The 6,133-nt window shown below is 48.4% G+C and overlaps 1 long non-coding RNA gene across 1 annotated transcript; it reads left to right on the top strand.

Moving 5' to 3' along the window:
• Positions 1-36: 36 nt before the first annotated feature.
• On the top strand, positions 37-4,439 carry LOC142801868 (uncharacterized). Its single transcript, XR_012893941.1, has 2 exons — positions 37-130; positions 4,103-4,439. It is a non-coding gene; the product is annotated as an uncharacterized LOC142801868 (long non-coding RNA).
• Positions 4,440-6,133: the final 1,694 nt, after the last annotated feature.

The raw sequence follows: 6,133 nt of genomic DNA, 5'->3' as shown, positions 1-6,133 counted from the left end.
GTTCAATATTTCATGCCACTTACATGTTTATCATTGCAGCGAAAGGGAAGAAAAGTGCCAAGAAACGCAAATGCTTCGATGCAGAACTTGTGGACACCAGCCGGAAGGCCGTCAAGAAATTCCGACATGGGTATGTAACTGGAGGGGTAAAGGAAGGGGTAAAAAAAAGTGGTCTTTGTGTTGTAAACTTAACTCGGAAAGCTTCTCACATCAGTAATGGTACAAACTGATTTGAAAAGAGTCAAGAAAATTCAGCATCATTCCACTCTGCAAATGTTGGTGACTAACGGAACTGACTGGCGCAACTTCCCGTGGAAGTTGTCTAAGAGATTTGCAAGCATAGAGCTTCAGTGTAGGTTTTGTAACGCTGCCCAGAATGCTGTTTTTGGGAAGCATCCGTGTCTTGTTGATTAGCGTTTCAGCAGCCCCTTGCGGGGGCCCGGCAACATTTTCTGAAGTAATTATTAAGCTTCATTAAAAAAGATCTTTGCCTCATAAATCGATCGCTGCAAAAATGTTTTGAATCAGCAAAGTATGAGCGGAGTTACAGGTATTTGTCACACGGTTTAAGCGCTTTTTTTCTTTTTTCGTACGAGTGGGTGGGCTGAAAGGACTGAATAGTACGTTAATTGGGGGATTGACGAGGGGGCAAGAACACTTTAATTTATGTATATTTCTTCCTGGCCATGAACTGCAGCGAGCACGAGCCCACATCCAGGAGAAACACACGAGGAAGACATTTTGGGACAGCACGTGCTCTCACTGAGGTTTTTTGATTGTGTCGCGTCACTGACCTGCGTCTCTGCGACGATGCGGTATTCCTTGCCCAAAGTCCCTCTTTCTCACACTCGACTGCTGCTAAAGTCACTGGTATTCCCAGCCAATGATCCAAACGCCTCCTCGTAGCCCTATACCTGTAGTCGCGACACCTGGCCAGCCGGAGAATCCGAGGATTGTCTCCCGAGCGTGAACCTACAGGAGATGATGTCAACTGCACTACGTCAGAGCGATACGAAAATACTCTGACGGCTAATTGCAAGCTGTAGAAGCACGAGTGCCGGAGGTGTTCTGGGGCCCATTTTGAAGGATGTCGTGGACTTGTTGGCTAACTTTTAACGCACTGCAGCTTTCAACGAGTGGACCGACTCCAACAAGCTGCGGAATGTATACTTCAGCCTTAAGGATGGCGGTCGTACTTAATTCGAGAACCGCGAATCCTTTTCGTCGTGGACGGTATTTTTCTGTCAGCTGCTGGCAAGTTACGCTGACCCCCATCGCCGTGAACGAGTGGAGCGGTCAATTAAATCACGCATTCAAATGCCAAACGAAAGCGTGATGACGTACATGGAGGACATGACTAGCCTTTTTCGTCGCGCTGACCCAGGTATGGCAGAAGACAAGAAGTTGCGGCACCTAATGCGAGGAGTTAACGAGCAGCTCTTTACTGGTCTCGTTCGAAGTCCCCCAAAAACTGTGGCAGAGTTTTTACCTGAAGCTATGATGATGGAAAACATGCTGCAGCAGCGATCGGCTGTGTACGATCGTGTCAATGCTGCTTCGCCGGTGGACCAGATTGGAGTTGCTGAAAGTAACATCAGTCTCGAAGCTCTCTGCGACCTCATCCGATCAGTGGTAGGTGACAAGCTGCAAAAGATTCACTGCCCGCCTCCACCTGCTGCGGGATCCATTTCCAGCCTCATCAGGAGCGAAGTACAGCAGACTCTGCAAGTCCCACTTTCCAGCGATGCTTCCCTGCCTGTACCGACGGAGCCTCGCTGTGCACAAGGCTGTGAGCTGTTACATGCCTCTTGCATCATACGCCAAAGCTGCGAGTTGTTACGCTTCTCCGCACCGCCTCGTACTTCCTACACCCTGCGATGCACTTGCATAAGTCCAACCAGTCCAGCATTTCAAGAATCGGCAGCTCCTCCTGCAGAAATTGGACATAAGGCGCACATAGGACAGGCGGCCACTGTGCTACCACTGTGGCGAAGCCAGACATGTATACGGCGAATGCCAGTACCGCCACCCCGGACTTCAGGCTTTCGCCGTCGACTCGCCCAGGCCAAGATTTGGCGAAAGACCCAGAGCGATCGAGGAATACCTGTCCTAGCAGCGCATGTCACTGCCCCCGCGGCGCAAGTCACGATCATTACCTCCAAGAAGGTCTTCTTCAAGTGTCTCGAACTACCCTGGGGCGGTGCCAACGCGATCGCTCAGCTCTAGGTGGAAAAACTAACGACAGCGATTTTCGGGGGCGGGGCCGCTGATAAATGTTACGAGCAAGGGCTTTCATCGACATGAGTAGGTACCAGCAGCGATTCGACGATGACAGCTTCTGAATCAGAAAGCCGACTTTCCCTGGACATAACAGTAGCGCTCGAGAGCCGCCACGATGCTAGTGCTTTATTAGACACAAGGGCTGACTATTCCATCATGAGCAGAAAACTGGTGACGCATCTTAAGAAAGTTGCTACGCCGTTGTACAGAATACAACTCTGTACAGCCGGTGGGCACGTCATCACCCCTCTCGGTATGTGCACGGCTAGAGTCGGCATTCGTGGACGCACATGTCTCTGCAGCTGCCTGATACTTCCCGAATGCTTCCGAGACCTCATTCTAGGCATCAAATTTTTACCTGAATAGGTGCTATAATTGACCTCCGACAGCACACCGTGATGTTCTCGACAGGTAAAGCAGCAAAAAAACCTTATGACAGCCATCTCGGCACGTTTCGTGTTTCGACCGACATAATCACGTTGCCCCCTCGTTCAAGCATCCTGGTTGATGTTGTGTGTGACGAGCTACAAGACGGTGAATTTAAGTGAGTTAATACGTATAGCCGAGGGTGGGTGCGATATGCCGGGATCGGAGATCTGGACGATTAATTCTTCAGCTTGGCTGTGGCCAAGCTCACTGTCTCTATCTCCGCAGTGGTCGGCTATCGATATCGGCTGCTTTCGTTCACCCTCTGAGTGTGGGGATGATGGCTGCATGAGGGTTTGGTGCACAATGAGGCCAACGTGGCCTTTACAGAAATTTCGGTAGGCTGTCGGAATAAAGGTAGACTAAGGGTTTTGTAGGGTAAGGGCAATTTGTGCTTTTTCCGTGCTAGTTGTGCGTATGTCTTGGGCTGATATACAATCTACCTGTTTTTCATGATGAATTTTGCTTGCTGTGTATTTGCTGTTCACTGGTCCAACCACATCGACAAAGAAGGTGCCCTCAGTGTCCGAGTATTTGTTGCGAGCCTAGGCCTGTGCTTTACGTTGATGTTCATGGAACTGTGGAAGCATGTTGCGTTGTAGTGGTTTGATTGCTAGCCTGCTTTCGAGAATTAATTGTGAATTTCAGGCCACGCACGGCCTGCACTATAATGTTTGCCTCATGTGTTCTCAGGAGCTTTGGCTACCAATCAGCAGTGCTTTCTGAACATGCTGCATTGTGGTAGGGGCCGTGCAACACAGCATGGTGAAACGCATGTTAGGCATGAAATTTTCTCAAAGGAGTAATTGTCCTGATGACTACAATTCCCAATGGCAGCGATACATGTTTTCCAGCAGAGGGCTTTCACCGTCACCAAAGTCAATGACAACTCAGTGGATAGCCTTCTCTTCCTAGCTTTGTTTTGCATCATGGGTATTACACATTTGTTTTAACTATATATTCACATTCTGTTAACATGGGTGCTTAGGACAGTGTTCAGACACTTTTTTATGTGGTGGCTTTGCTTTCTGATGCATTAGTTTTTTCCACCACTCCACAGAGGGTGCAAGAGGTTACACTTTTACGCCTTGAAATACAAGACTTCTCTCTAGGTGGTACAAGGGGTTTTCGGTTCAAGCACTCAGTGCTTTGCTGAAAACTAGCTCGTAACAGCTCCGTTAAAAAAAAGGAACAAATTTACATGAGAGATTATTGCATAACATCAGGATGCATCTCTTCTGAGCACATTCAGTGAATATGCAAATTTTGTGTGCATGTGGGTGTGAGTATTAGACATTGCTTACTTTCATGACTATTTAGTGCGGGCTTATCTGCTTCGATAGCCCTGTTGATGGAACCTTGAGCAACATTTTCCCTTTTCTTTTTCTTTTATTAGGCCTTCCTACAAGGAAAAAGTACAGATGGGTCTGGTCAAGAGCAAAGGTCCTGTAAAAAAGTTCAAGTCGAAGAGTCGATACAGGAGAAAATAATTATGAAACTACAGAACTGGTCTGCATTTGGAGCAATTGCGAATTGTGAATAGACTTCTGCGAGAAAATGTGTGGTGCAGAGTCAATAAAATATCTAGATGGCTTCACACAAACACAACACCGAATGGGAACTTATCTCAAGATGGTACAACACTGCAGTGCTATGCAGCGACACATTTGCACGAAGGTAATTGGATGTTCAACATATATTGATAAATAATTAATAGATTATTCCTACTGGTATTCGTAGGTGGTCTTGTTCTTGTGACTCAAGGCGTTTGAGGACAGTATCACAGCCGTGTACGCAGCACTGCATAAAAATTATTTTTCCTCAAATAGTGCAGATATGATGAAGCCTCTGTACAATTTGATCTTGGAAATGCGAGCGTGTCTTGAATCTTTCTTATAAAAATCACTGCCCAAGCACTCTGTATGAACGATTAACCAGCAAAAGCCGAAAGATGTGGACCCTGTGTTTGTCCAGGGTTTCAAACCATCGTGGCACTGAAACCATTCACAATTATTGGTTACATTTTTGTGCTTCTTAATGAGGCTAGACACATGTTTGGCTTGGATTTACCACAGTGTTTATTTCAAATGGTGCACATTGTGCCTCGCATGTGCACGGTCATGGAGGAGTGTAATGAGCGGTTAAATGCGTTAGTTACAATGGTTGTTCTCGAATCACAGGCGGTCACAGACGTCGCAGCTGAAGTCAAGGTGCCACTGGAGAAACTCTCACTCGAAAGCGGGCGTTCACCCTGGCAAACGCGCTCCCGTAATCATTACATTGATGCCGCAACACAGAGTTGTTGCAAGCGTTTGACATCGCGAGCAAACTCGGCGAAGTTTGCAGGATCCACCCGCCACCGGCGCTTGCATTCCCTTTCGCGATTTAGCACGGCTTGGAAGGCTGCCAGATCATTGGTACGCAGTTGGTGCCTGCACTCGGCCTTCCGGGCCTGTTTTTGTGCCTGAATGGCACCATTGGCCCAGTGATTGTGAGCTCTCTCACGTTTCTACCTTCGGTGCTCTTCGAGTTGTTCATTGCATACCCATGTGGAAGGTGCCAGGAGAAACTGTTGCGTGCTGTCACGGATCATGGGCTACTGCTGCGTTCAATGGACCGAGACAAGACTCTCCTTAATAAAGAATTAATCATTTAATAAACACTCGCGACACTCTACAAGTATACACAAAGAATGTATAGAACCAACAGAATTAACTCTAATCTCAACATGCAAAGAAATTCCTTCACAAACTAGACTGTCCTAAATATCGTCCAACATCACTACCACCTAAGCGCTTCTCATGGTGCTTCTCGTCACCTTACTTGTAACTGACGCGCCGCTCGTCAATGTCCCCGTTGGTTGTGTCGGGTCCTTGTCTCGACGATCTTGGTAAACGTTGCCGTTTCCACCACCGCAAGCTCCTCATTCATTGTAATGATCATCTGACACCGTTGCTGACGTGGCGGATGTTTCGGTGGTTGGGCGTAGCGGCCGTAGCCGACACCCGGTGCTGCACGCTGACGTGGCCACCTGGGGACTGTATTCGGCGGCTTGCTTCGAAGGAGGCTGGTGCTAAGAACATCGGCGCTTACTGTGTCTGGCTGCTGCATCTCAAGCAGTCTCCCTTGAAGCAGGCTGAGGTCTCAGTCTACTTCTCAGGACGCCCGCGTCACAAGTTGCCGAGTTGCTGTCCTGGCGCTCCCATCACAAGTGCGCTTGCTGGCAATGCGACCTCCCCCTTGCAAGCCCACATCGACTATGCCAGCTCATCACTACTCGAGTACCAATCACAGTTTCGGTCACGCGCTCGGGCCTCGCGGTACAGTGTGCGTGCTCGCGCCTTTACTAATCTTCTCTAAGTTCATCGCCATCTTTGTCGCCAAGGGACACTTACCCATGACACGCGCTCGGCGCTACAGTTGCGAC

Source organism: Rhipicephalus microplus, chromosome 1, assembly GCF_043290135.1.
Source record: "Rhipicephalus microplus isolate Deutch F79 chromosome 1, USDA_Rmic, whole genome shotgun sequence".
Classification (NCBI taxonomy): domain Eukaryota; kingdom Metazoa; phylum Arthropoda; class Arachnida; order Ixodida; family Ixodidae; genus Rhipicephalus; species Rhipicephalus microplus.
The sequence above is the reverse complement of the archived record's forward strand: the minus strand, read 5'-3'. Positions and strand labels throughout refer to the sequence as shown.